The sequence below is a fragment of the Meles meles genome, chromosome 17 (assembly GCF_922984935.1).
Source record: "Meles meles chromosome 17, mMelMel3.1 paternal haplotype, whole genome shotgun sequence".
Taxonomy (NCBI): Eukaryota; Metazoa; Chordata; class Mammalia; order Carnivora; family Mustelidae; genus Meles; species Meles meles.
In genome coordinates this window covers 18,945,407-18,958,399 of record NC_060082.1, presented here as the reverse complement: position 1 = coordinate 18,958,399, position 12,993 = coordinate 18,945,407, and the positions used below count along the sequence as shown (strand labels likewise).

Here is a 12,993-nt window from a genome sequence, read left to right as displayed (position 1 = left end):
ACTCGGCCTCATCCGCATCTTCAGCCCTTCGACACCCACCCCCCCATGCAAATCGCTGATGATTTGGTCACCCTAAAGTGACCATAGTGGTTTATTGGGGGGGGGGGGGGGGTGTTGGCTGTGCTGGGCTTCCTTACTACGCCTCCCTCAGTTGCTGCGAGTGAGAGAGTTCAAGGGAAATCCTAGTGAAACACACTGATGGAATACTATTAATCCCAATAATCATGTTCCCAGCGCAGGTAACTCTTAAAGAACTGAGAGTGGGAAGATCAGAGCAGGATTTCAGAAGCAGTGCCCTCTTGAATTCTCATTGGATCCTTCCCAGCAGCCTAAATCATTCTTGCTGCTGTATCTTTCAGGATGACTAGAGCCTTGCTCACTAGTTCTCTCTTTATCTCCTGTCTTCAACACATCCTTTTACTTCTCTTTGCAGATTTATCTGTATTTCACCTCCTGTTCCCCGGGGTTACACAGCTTCTATTTCCCCCCACTGTGTGGGCATGTACAGTCAGTAAATTTCACTTTGTCTGCCTAAGGATCATTACAAATAAGCCCCCTCCCCCCCAAAATAAAAGGCACCTCTCGCACATTTTTTCTTTTCCTTGGGGGTTCATGGCTTTCTGTGTAACTGGTTTTTAGGTGGTTACATGCTACCAGGAACTGCTGATTTTTTCAAAGTTCCACCACCCTGCAGCTCACCACTATCTTGATTTGGAAGATCATGGAATATCTGTTTGAATCCTGGATATATTTTTCTCACAGTCATCCTGCTTCCTGAAATGTCCTCTGGTAAGTTATTCTCCTTATATTTTATTAGAAATTTATTGTTAGTGTTATTTTTAATAGGCTTTGTTTAACAATATCTCATTTTAAAGATATTTTTGTTACTTTCAGAACTCAAAGATCTATGTGACTGTTCATTAATTAGTATATTAGTTGCAATTATGCTACTAAGATATAGCCCATGTAATGAATTATCCCATCACCTTTTACATTATTTATTTCTGTCCTCCTTTATATTACAGGTTATAGGAAACATTAACCATTCCTCCCCCCTCCCATTAATGCTTCTTGGCACACACTCTTGTGCCATTTGAAAGGTCAAATTTTATATGTTTATCTAAGAGTAAGCTTAAACCTTCTCACAATTTCAGGGTCTGAGAAAGTTCACTGGTTTCTGATCTTCAGAAGGTTGTTCAGGTCAGCATTTGTTCATTACAAGCAATTACATGACTGAAGGAAGACTTTTGTAAAGTGTATTTTTATGGGTTTAGCAGGACACTAAACATTAAAAGCCACTCTATGGTAAGAAGAAGAGTGGGAGTTTTAAGTGCACCATTTTTTTTTCTTACATTATCCCAAATCACACATGAATACATTATTTTGGGTATTGCATTTCAGTTCAGGCATCATCTTTAGTACATTTCTGATTTTGTGAATTTAGCTGATGAACAGCTAATTGGACACAGAGTGTTCATTTCAGAGGAAGAGGGCTATCAGAAGAAAGCACTGATTGATTATCTGGGTTCTAATAAATTGAAAATCAGGGACAGACTTTATATAAAAAAATTAATTGCCTCACTCTTCACACTTGTTCAACCCCAGACTCAATTTTTAATAAGTATGTTAAAGCATCAGTGTTTTATGCTTTTATGAACATTTTGTATGGGTTTACCTGACATTATGATTATCACTTCCCCTTTAAGTATAGGTATGTTGAGGAACATTTAAATCTTAGCTCTTACTTCACATATTGACAAGGACATGGTATTAATTAAATGTCAAGCCTACATGTATTGCAGTCTCTAATACATACTAAGGTTTTAGAGTTTTCTCTAAAATCCCCCTCCACCGTGCCCAGCCCCCATCAGAACAAGTTCCTGGTTTCTACATTTTCTCCTTATTGGGATGGATGGAGATGAGAACCTATTGTTTAAGCTTTTCTTTCTTTCCTTCTGTCTCTTCTTCCTTCATTTCCTTTTTCTTCTCCCTCTTTTTAAAATTTCTCAGAAAGAACTATCCCTGTCCTCATTGATGGCTGACGCGAAGACCTAAGTAATTTTTTTTTTTTTAAATTCAAAAGCCCTTTTAGTTTCCAGACATAAAAGTACTCCAGCTGCAGCATTACCCCCCCACCCCCCAGTCTCAGGATTCAAGGGCTTTCCCCCCTTGGCTCTCACCAGCAGCCCATCAGAGCAGGGCTGAGACTGTGGTCCGCACCACTTGGCGCCCCTCATCCGTCCCTAGTTTCTACCTGGTCTCCTTCCTAGTCTGGTCGTCCTGCCTGACAAGTGCCATCAGATGCCGCGACTCTAGTTTCAGAAACGAGGGCTTAGCATAACTCACCAATTCAAGATTCCTCTTTGGAGAACTGGTGCTATTGCGCAGGGGTGGAAGGGAGTGGGGGGTAAACACACACACACACACACACACACACACACACACACACACCCCACACAACCTCAAAACGCAACTTTCAGTGCAGTCAGATCTTTCCTTCTTAACCTAGTCTACTCCAGTCAAGCCCAGCCCTACGCTGTTAGGTAAGTACGCTTTGCTCTATTGTAGCCTGAAACTCCAGCTCGCGAGGGGGACAGTTAGATCTGCGAGGCTGTGCCGCCAAGGACGCTTTCAGCAGAGGGCTAGCAACAGGCGACCGAGCCTGGAGATTTCTCCGCAGCTCCCGGCAACGCCTAAGCCACCTGGGCGCGGGGAGCGCGGACGACAAGGTGTCCGGTCGCCTGGCTGGCCGCTGGCCCTAGGCTTGGTGCCGGGTGCGGGGATGGCGGCGCGGGCAGGGACCGGGTCCCGCACTCTGCCGGGCTAGCGCAGGCTCCGCACTCAGCCCCTGCGGCTCACTGAGCTCGGGGTGGGCATTTGCAGCTCCGGTGCGTAGGGCGCGCCGGAGGGTTGCCTCCGTGCCTCACGCTCCATTTCAGCCTGCTTTAGGCCAAACTTGAGCAAAACCTCTTTTCTGAAAGGACAGACTTGGGAGCACTAGACTCTTATCAATGCCCTTTTGCATTTGCGTTTTGTTTATTTATTTATTAATTATTTTTAATGAGCTATATCCCCTAAGACTCATAAATGACGGCTTTCCAGCATGCCTGCCTCATAAAACCATAATCGCCTTCTTCATCCCCCTGCTTAGTCGAGCTTAAGCTTGCTAACTGACTTCTCGGGCTCTGTGTTTGAGTATTACTGCCTGTCATTCCCTCTCTGCTTTCACCAGCTTGTCAGTCACCAACTGGTGAATCTGGGGGGAGGTGGGGTAGGGAGGAGGGAGAGAGCTGGGTTTCAAATTAGAGCTGGAGCTTGGAATACAAGGTTGGAGTTGAAGCAAAGAGTGAGGTTGGGAACCCTTTGGCTTACATGAGACACACTTTCAAGTTGGGCTTTTATTTTTCTGTGTCCCTTTTTCTGGAGGTGGGGGGAGAAGCAGGAGGAGCTGGGACCGGGAGCGCTCCCCTCGGTGTCCGCCCGAGAGGGGGTGGCGCTTCTCGGCCGCGGGTTCCTGACGGTTCTGCAGCCAAGCAGTGGCAGAGAGTTTAGGTCTCTGATGGCTATGCTCCTAGCCCCCAAGAGTTGAACCAGAGAGTGCTTTACTCTGCACTAGGTCGAGAACGTGATCGGCCTTTTAGAGCAGGGACCGCCTTCTAATGGGAATCCTTTCGGGAATCGCTGGGAAGGCTTTACCTCCGAAGATGCCCGTTTCGAGCTGTGTGAGATGCCAGCCAGAGGCTTGAAAAGAGGAAGAGGAGACTGGGGTTGCAAAATAATCCTAGTATTGCTTACAAATATCCTAGCCAGTCAAATGCATATAAGCAAGGAAGAAAGCATCAGGGTATAAAACTGTCTCAACCGCTTGGAAGACAGATTCAGAATTTGGGGACTTTTGCATGCTGTTTAGATTTGTTTGACATCATGCAGTTAAGCAGGTAAGGACTGAATGTCTATATTTTATTGACAATCATATAATCTGTATGTGACCCATCCTGGGATAATTTTTCCCTGTTTCAAGCGATGGGATACATGTATTTTCAGATGGCTCTGCTATGATGCATAACTTCTTAGTATTGACGTTGGTGCACCCTTTAAATCCATCTAAATGTTTAACTTGCATTCATTTAAATACTTAACAATGTTACAAAAATCATAAACTGGGCAGAGGTGAAAGGAAGAAATGGGAAGGGTACAGAGTTGGAGGAAGGGATGCATAACCCTAATGAAGTATGTAAAATAGTAGTTGCAGAAATGCCTTGAAATAGTGCTCCTTGTTAAGGTCACAGACCTTAATATGAGGACAATTGGAAAATTATAAAGGGCATCTTGAACTAGTAATTTAATTCTGACTACTTGAGAGAAATGTTTAGTGGACTATAGCCCTATTACTTTCTCAATTTCAAAAAAAAAATCTTGGGGTAGGGGTTGTTTGGGTTTTCAAACAGGATAAGAAAAGGGCTTGCCTAAGGCTATGCTACTTGTGACCCTAATATAGAAATCTATGGGCTGGAAAACCAGTTAGAAACTGAAAAAATAAATTAGAAAATTATAGTAAATCTTCCATAAATAAGGCTTTTTTAAATTCCAGGTTTTGTAGATGTATAATATTAGCAGTCCATAAATGTCTTCTATTTAGATTAGACAAAAAACTTAATTAAAATGACAACATATTCTGAATGTATGAAGTTTTGTTATTATTATTGATAATGTTTTGTGATGTTCTGCTTACATGTTGAAGGAGTCTGGAGTCCCCACAAAATGAGGCAAAAAATTAACAAAACACAACCCTAAAACTATTCCATTTATTTCTAACACTTTCTCTTCTCTAAGAAATTGTATTCTTTAAGATTTTCTCTGGAAATATTTTTAGTGCTTACATTTATTGACGTGGATCCCCTGATCAATAATTTTTCTGCTTGTAAGGCTCACTGATAGCATCTTGAAAATATAGGAAAGATAATTGAAACTTTGGGTCATAAAATTGCAAAGTTACAGTGCTTTTCTTAAAAGGGAGTTTGAGGAAAGAGGTAGTTTTTACTTCAGTAGACAAAGTAATTTGTCAATGAGTTCCAATTCCTCAATTCTTTTGCATTTTGCCTTCTAGAATTTTATTGTAATGAACATGTTCAGTGTGTGTGTGTGTGTGTGTGTGTGTGTGTGTGTGTGAGAACGCCCATTTTGGGTGGGTGGAGAACATATTTAAATCTACATTGCTTAATAATGTTTTCCACATGAAATAGACATGATACATATATGATCAATTTCATTTCTCACTTAATTAGATAGAATGTAATTCTAGTGCCTCATGAAATATTTTCCTAAACTCAACATTGTAATGGAGATGTAGGCTTTTTAAATATAAAGTACAGTATATCTTGTTTTTCTTCATGCAAAATGATTGGCATATTACAGTTAAGTAGATCAAACCTAAATAGGAAGAAACTTTGGGATTCTAAAAGAATGTGTGTGTTTGTGAGAGTGTGTACATGTGTGTGTGTGTGTACTATATATACATATGCATATACAAAATTAACCTTATTACTAGGTTTGTGTGTTCTTTAAATAAAAATGGATTTTCTTTTCAGAATAGTGCCTTTGTGTGTTTCTCTCTACAAGTGCAAAGAACTTAATGGGTGGGACTTCAAAACTTTGATACTTTGTTATCAACCTATGCTTAAGTTTCCTATATTCCCTGTTATTTTGATTTTTTTTCATATTATCACTAAAATGAGCAGTTACTGACTAGAATAAGTACCTGCAATTCCAGTAATCTAAAAATCGGGTGTTAGTCTGAAGTTTAGATACAAACAGAAATGTAACACCAATCTGTGGCATGTTGAGTACAAATTTAGCTTTCATGAAAGAATATCACAAAGGTATTTGGATATTATGACTATAACTTATGATTAATGAGGTAGGCTTCTAAGATCTCAACATTTTTCTCTTTATCCTTAACAGTGGGTTATCTTGAAATGTAGAGTAAAATGGGTTTAGGATTCTTTCCTCAATATCAGTTCTAGTTCTACCTCCTAAATACGAACTTAGTGAAATTTCTTGACCACTCTTCATTTATTTTTCTCAACTTTCACCTGAGGAAAATAATAACTCCTTTATAGCATTGTTACAGATAAATGACGTAAGAAGTGAGGATGCCTTAAATAGATAAACATGCAATGAAAACAAAATGTGTTTTGAGAAGATACCATTTACATTTAATTTTTTTTTCTTTTTGGTTAAAGTTCTCATTCCATGAAAAACGTAATGAGGTTGACAACTTAAAAAAAAAAATAGTATCAAATATTCTTGGTCTATGGTGGTCTATGGTGTTGTGGTTTCTAATGGGTTTAAACAATATTTTCTGTTTGTTTTGATATTGTGTAGCTAAAAAATAAAACAAGTTCAAGAATACATTTCTTGAGGCACATTATTTCTTAATTATATTATATTTACCTTGCCTTTAATGCAGTTCTGGGACAATAGTCACATTTACAAAAATAGTTACTCTTGATTAACTTTTCAGTGTATCATTTAGTGAAAAGAAAGTCTGATTTCTTATCAAATTTATACTATTAACCTGATGATTCCTGTCACTTTAGTTGAAGCAAGATGAAAATATTCACATGTAGCAACTTTAAAAATGGAAAAACAAAAAAAATCAGACTTTTCAAACATCATTTATAAATCAATATTCAGTTTACCGGAATAAATTAGGAGACATCTGGCATTGTTAATGTTTTAATTTAGCAACTACTTGGATTTTTTCATTTAGACATTTAGGAATGTATCTCTATTCACTGTTATATGGTTTTATGATTTTAATATTTACAGTCCATAAGTTCTAAAGGAAAACAAAAAATGATTTGGGTTTGAATATTATTGATTGCTAATGGATTATTAAAAGAAGGGGATAATATAATAACATTTATTCTAGTGTAGAAAAAAAGATTCTCTAAAGCTGAAATTTTATCATGAACACTAATGACTTTTCTGTTGAAAATACATCTGGAAGTTACTTCAATCATTCTTTTTTTTTTTTAAATGATATCAAACAGCCATTGTAACCACTTTATATTGGTCATCAAATATCCTCATCGATAACATTTTAAATCTTTCATTATTAACATTTCAGGACCTATTTGATGAGTTATTAAGAACATTGGTATCAAATTACTCATATGTACACTTACTTTTCCAGTTACAAAATCTCTATAGAGGGGCACCTGGGTGGCTCAGTGGGTTAAAGCCTCTGCCTTCGGCTCAGGTCATGATCCCAGGGTCCTGGGATCGAGCCCCGCATCGGGCTCTCTGCTCAGCAGGGAGCCTGCTTCCTCCTCTCTCTCTCTGCCTGCCTCTCCGCCTACTTGTAATTTCTGACTTTCAAATAAATAAATAAAGTCCTTAAAAAAAAAACAAAAAAAAAACCAAAATCTCTATAGATTATGATGTCATAAACTATGAATCCACTTTTCTATACTTAATATATGAAATTAAAGTATTCGCATACAATTCTAAGATATTTTTCAATTTTGTATTCAAAATAACTAATCATGAATAACTAGTTAATGCTCTATAATTTTAATAAACTCAATTATGATTCTTTAACCAATTTCTTTTCCCCCAAGATTAAAAAATAAAACTGGTATATTTTAATGAGTTGACTGGATTCCTAGGTATTTACCATGAAACAAATAGTTGTGTGGATTTTTAAAATATTTAATTTTAACCGAAAAAGTGTAAATTCAGATGTTGAAAAATGACATACATCCTAAAAAATTAAGAGGGCTCATAGATTCTTACTCTTCCATAGACATTGTTATTTCTTAAACACAATGTATAATTTCTCACAATTTTTACTTTTTATTAAATTTACAGTTAAAAATGGTGTTTATCTTCAGTTAGACCTATTTTTATTTATAATTAATATTTTAGGAGTGTTTATTTTAATGTCTAAGCCCTAATTTACTCAGATATAGATGCCTTTGAAAGCACCCAAAGCATCACAAATTCCCTTTAATAGCTAATAAAGAAGATACCATGTTATAGTTCCAGCAAATTAAATCTATAAAATACCCATTTATTGATTAAATTAATAAATATGTTAGCATTACATTCAAATGTATTGTAGCTCTCTGCTATATAAGAATTATTGTCTCATAATGGTGTGTTTCATTTAAATTCCATTATAGAGTTATTGTGAAAGAATACTTATAGATAGACTTATTCTTCCTGATTTCTGTGAATATCAGCCAACCTCATCAGGATTGAGCTGTTTTTTATTAACTTTTCTGGAGTCTTGCATTTTGTTAATTTTAAAAGCTATCTCTAGAATATTGCACTATTAAAAAACAATCTTGCCTTGGGAAGAGCAGAACTGAGTAGGCATGCATTTTAGATTTTTGCTGTCAAATAGTGGCCAGAATATAAGCACACTGTTACTTTATAGATTCATTAAACACTTATTCTCACAACTGGAAAACATTTTCTTTAAAATGTGCCAGATGATGTCCACAGATGCAAGGTAGTTTGGGAAAAAGTGATTTAATCTAACTAAAAAATATATTTAAAAAAATGGAAACTATGTTCAATCAAGTATCAGATTACTGAATCACATATGTTGTGATTCTTTGTAATTTGTGATATCTTTGATAGACAAACCTTTTAAGATACAAGTTTTTCTTAACAGCTCTCAGATATGCAATTTAATACTGTGTGCAGAAGCTTCTTCTGTTGTAGCTAGAGTAAATATAGAACAAAATTAATTCAATCAGGAAGTCCTGGTGTAGACAATACATTTAAGTGTCTTTCATGTCTTTAGTAGGTAACATTTCTGATGGTTTGAAAATCAGTCCTCTAAATTTACATAGAGATAATAGGACAGTGTTTTTCAGAAGTGAACATCTGTTAAATAATAAACAGTTTAAACTTTTAGAAGAAAATCATTAAAGGTTACATAAATATTGCAGCAGAGTTGTTAAAAAGTGATCCTTTTAGATAATTAACTCATGCTTTTCTCAATATTTTCTTATATAATGGCAAAGATTAACATATAGACTAAGTATAGATTACGCAAAACATTCAAATTGAATGACTTTTTGATTGTTCATTCAGACCTGTCACTAATAAACAAAGACAAAGTTAAGTACATTTTATAAATGTGGTAAGTATTGTTTTGGAGATTATACTATGGAATAATGTGACAGACCAGAAGTCTCCAAAATAGAATAAAAAGGATCTGCCTATTACCAATCAACAACAGAAACAACTAGAAAGGGTTTTTTTTTTGTTCCTTTTTACAAATTTCATTCCAAAAGGAGTTTTTAAACAACGTGTTAACATTAACTCAAAAACTTTATTGAAAGAGCAATTATTATGGAATATGTGTTTTCCAATTTGTAAGCTGTGCTCTTTTGTGCTTATGAAAAGTTTCAACAATTACCCAAAAACAACATTTTCACATTGTGAACTGAGAGAAGGGAATCCAGTCTTCTCTATGAATTGAAACTTAAAATTTATAGCTAAAGAAAAGGGACTCCTGAACAAATTCTTAAGGGATACTCCACATATCTTTTAAAATTAAATTTAAAACTTCTTTTTTAAAATAAAGTACTTGTTTTAAGCCTCTTTCTCCCCTTGCTTGGAAACATAGCTTATGGATTTATAAGCCTCTTTTCCCGGAACACACAGATTTTTGTAATATATCCCTTCTTATTTGAGAACTTTTAGATCAGGAACAGATTATTGAATTTTAAAATTTTTATTATTATTTTTTTAGAGAGGGAGAGTGAGAATGCCAAGTAGACTCCCTGCTGAGAGCAGAGCTAAGACAGGGCTTGATCCCACGACCCTCAGATCATGACCTGAGCTGAAATCAAGAGTTGGGTTCTCAAGAGTCCGAGCCACCCAGGTGCCCCTTGATGTTTTAAATGTATAGCTATCTTTATACTTTGGCTAATTATATTTGAATGGTGACAAAACAATGGAGGAAATTAACTTCAAACACTCACATTTCCTCTCAGAACTCTAGCAGGTTTTCATTTGTATCTGTCATCCATCCATGAAATGCAGATTTTTATAATCATACAAAGATAGGCCAGGATGAATATGAAAGATCACTCATGTCATTACTACATTTTAAACCTATCCTTGACAGCTGCTATTTAAGAAAATCAATTCTGATTTAAAGAATCAGCACCTTCATATAAAAAGCTGTGATTTGCTCTTTAAAATATTTATTTCTCATCAATAATATTGAGTCAGTAAGGTAAACAAGAGTTTTATCTAGCTCCCTGCATGATTCTTTCATCATAAAAGTGACAAAAATTTAACATGTTTTCCTCTATTTTAGCTATAGATTTGTAGAGGTCTAAATTGAAGATGACAATTTATTTACTCAGGATTTGAAACTAGACAACTATTAACTGTTCATTAAAATTTATTTATTACCAAATTTCAGTTTCAGGTACTTCCCATAACATCGATTCCTATGATTATTATTTAGAAGGTAATTTCTGACAAGTTCAGACAACATGATTTGAAAAATTACCACTAGTGCATACTTGATATGCTCAGTATAGCTAATCAGTTAGACATAACAATGTCCCATTTATGCTTTCTTTATAATATCCTTCAAAAATCTGGCTTTTTTATATAAAAATTCTTTTCAAGAACATAAATTGTTTTTCATATAGATTTATTTTGTTTTTTTTTTTTTTTTAAATATGTATTTATTTATTTTAGAGAGACAGAGATACCGTGAGAGAGAGCATGAATAGGATGAGGGATAGAGGGAGAGGGAGAGAGAGAATCTTTTCTTTTTTTAAGATAATTTTTTAATTTTTGTATTAACATATAATGTATTATTAGCCTCAGGGGTACAGGTCTGTGAATCACCAGGTTTACACACTTCATAGCACTCACCATAGCATATACCTTCCCCAGTGTCCATAACCTAACCACCCTCTCCCTAACCTCCTCCCCCAGGCAACCCTCAGTTTGTTTTGTGAGATTAAGAGAGAATAAGGGAGAGAGAGAATCTTAAGCAGGCCCCCCACTCAGCACAGAGCCCAATGTGGGGTTTCATCCCAAGACCCCCAGATTACAATCTGAGCCAGAGTCAAGAGTCAGACACCCACAGACTGAGCCACGCAGGTACCTCTCACTTTGCTTTTCTTTTGAAATTTACTATCTTAAGTTTTCTATAACTTTCTAAGTTTGAAGAAAATTTGAGCTATTTTGAAGTTAAAGTAATCTAGTGACAAGAATGTCCTTGAGAATACCAGATATTTTCAAACTTGTATGTTTGGGGAAAATAGAGCATATTATCAGAAAAGATTTCAGACAAGCTGCAATATATGACCAATATCAGGCACTACGGGACTAGATACCACATGAAAATATTGGCCATCCCAGCATTTTTGGCAAATGGGTAAGATGTGCATTCTTCAACTAGAGAGAACTTCAAAGAGAGTTCTGACATGCTTTCTTAGATGGTGGTTTAGAGGGCACTGGAGAACAGTAGATAAAAATTTAACTACTTGTTGCTGGGTTGGTTTGCTTATTGTAAAGTATCTCTTTTTGTTGTTAGTTTTGGTTCATTTTAAAAAGTATTTATTAAATGTATGATCAATGGTTTGCACTGGGGTACACCTTGGAAATATAACAATGAAAAGATGCAACAATTGTACATAAGAGGCTTATAGGTTTTTTGGTATTTGTAGTACATTTTGTTTTAATTAATCCACCAAGGCAAATTTAATGCTTGGCCACTCATTTTATTTTCACACATGTCTAGTTTTGATATTACAAATCTAATTCTCTTTGAGGGAAGAAGACGTTTGTCATATTCCTCAGTATAGATATAGGTCAACAAGAATGAATTTTCTATCCAGACTTCTAGAAGATTATTATAAGAGAAATGTAGGAACCAGGACAGTTGTGCAAATAAAACCATAACAATTCTCAGAGTAATGACTTCGTTGACATTTTATCATGATTTGTGTTGTTTTGTTTTGTTCTTAAATGTTAGCTTATTTTTAATGAGAGTATTTCCAATGTGTTATACCTTTTGTTTTTTAGTAACTAAAATTAACAACAACAACAACAAAAAGATTAACATTATAAGAATTTACTTTACAAATTTAATTTTCTCTGGGCCAAATTATTTTGTTAATGCTATAGATGCATTAGTGAATAAAAGAGATACAAATACTTGCCTCATGTTGCTTGTACTGGAATTGCAGTGGTTACAACATTTATTATAGGAATTATTGAAGAAGTATAAGAATTATCCTTGGAATTTAATGATATCTGTAACCAAGACTAGAAGACAAGTTTAGGAGTCCTCTGACAATATTTATAACCATACACTCCTAGGTTAAAAACACTTGAACAGTTTCATTTCCTTACTGATGAGTAAAAAGAACCTGGACATTATTATTTTGAAATAAAAAAAAATTCTGTGGCCTACTAATCAGTACCTTTAAACAAACTTTAATAATTTTACTGGACTTTCCTTAAAAGTGCCTTAAATGTAATATTTCCTTTGTCTGCGACTTCAGAAGGTATACTCCTATTTATATATCTCCGTATAATAACTTCTAATTAAATAGCCCATTTTACCTTGTAGCCCTGCTTAACTCCAAGGTAAATTTTGGTCCTATTCTGGAACAAGAGATTTATTGTCCATTTGGTTCCAAACATCAACATTTCTATACTTCAGCCCAGCACTATGTCTTAGTCGTAAACTGTATTAGTTTATTATTATTATTTTTTTACAACAGTATAAATGCTTTCACTGAACAACAAGTCAGTATTACACTTTTAGTTTTGTTTTTTTTTTAAGCACTTTCATATCTCTTCTTTTTTTTTTTTTATTTATTTTTTCAGCGTAACAGTATTCATTCTTTTTGCACAACACCCAGTGCTCCATGCAAAACGTGCCCTCCCCATCACCCACCACCTGTTCCCCCAACCTCCCACCCCTGACCCTCA

General features: G+C 35.6%; 1 protein-coding gene across 3 annotated transcripts in view; it reads left to right on the top strand.

The window, feature by feature from the left end:
* Positions 1-569: 569 nt before the first annotated feature.
* BRINP3 (BMP/retinoic acid inducible neural specific 3) overlaps positions 570-12,993 on the top strand; it is a 399,003-nt gene continuing 386,579 nt past the window's right edge. Inside the window, exon 1 of one of the 3 annotated variants that reach the window (XM_045983654.1) lies at positions 570-789. The gene's annotated coding sequence lies outside the window, so the exon portion shown is untranslated. Of the gene's footprint in view, positions 790-2,354; positions 2,544-3,349; positions 3,939-12,993 lie in introns of those variants that run through there. The other 2 variants (XM_045983655.1, XM_045983653.1) reach the window with 2 other exon arrangements.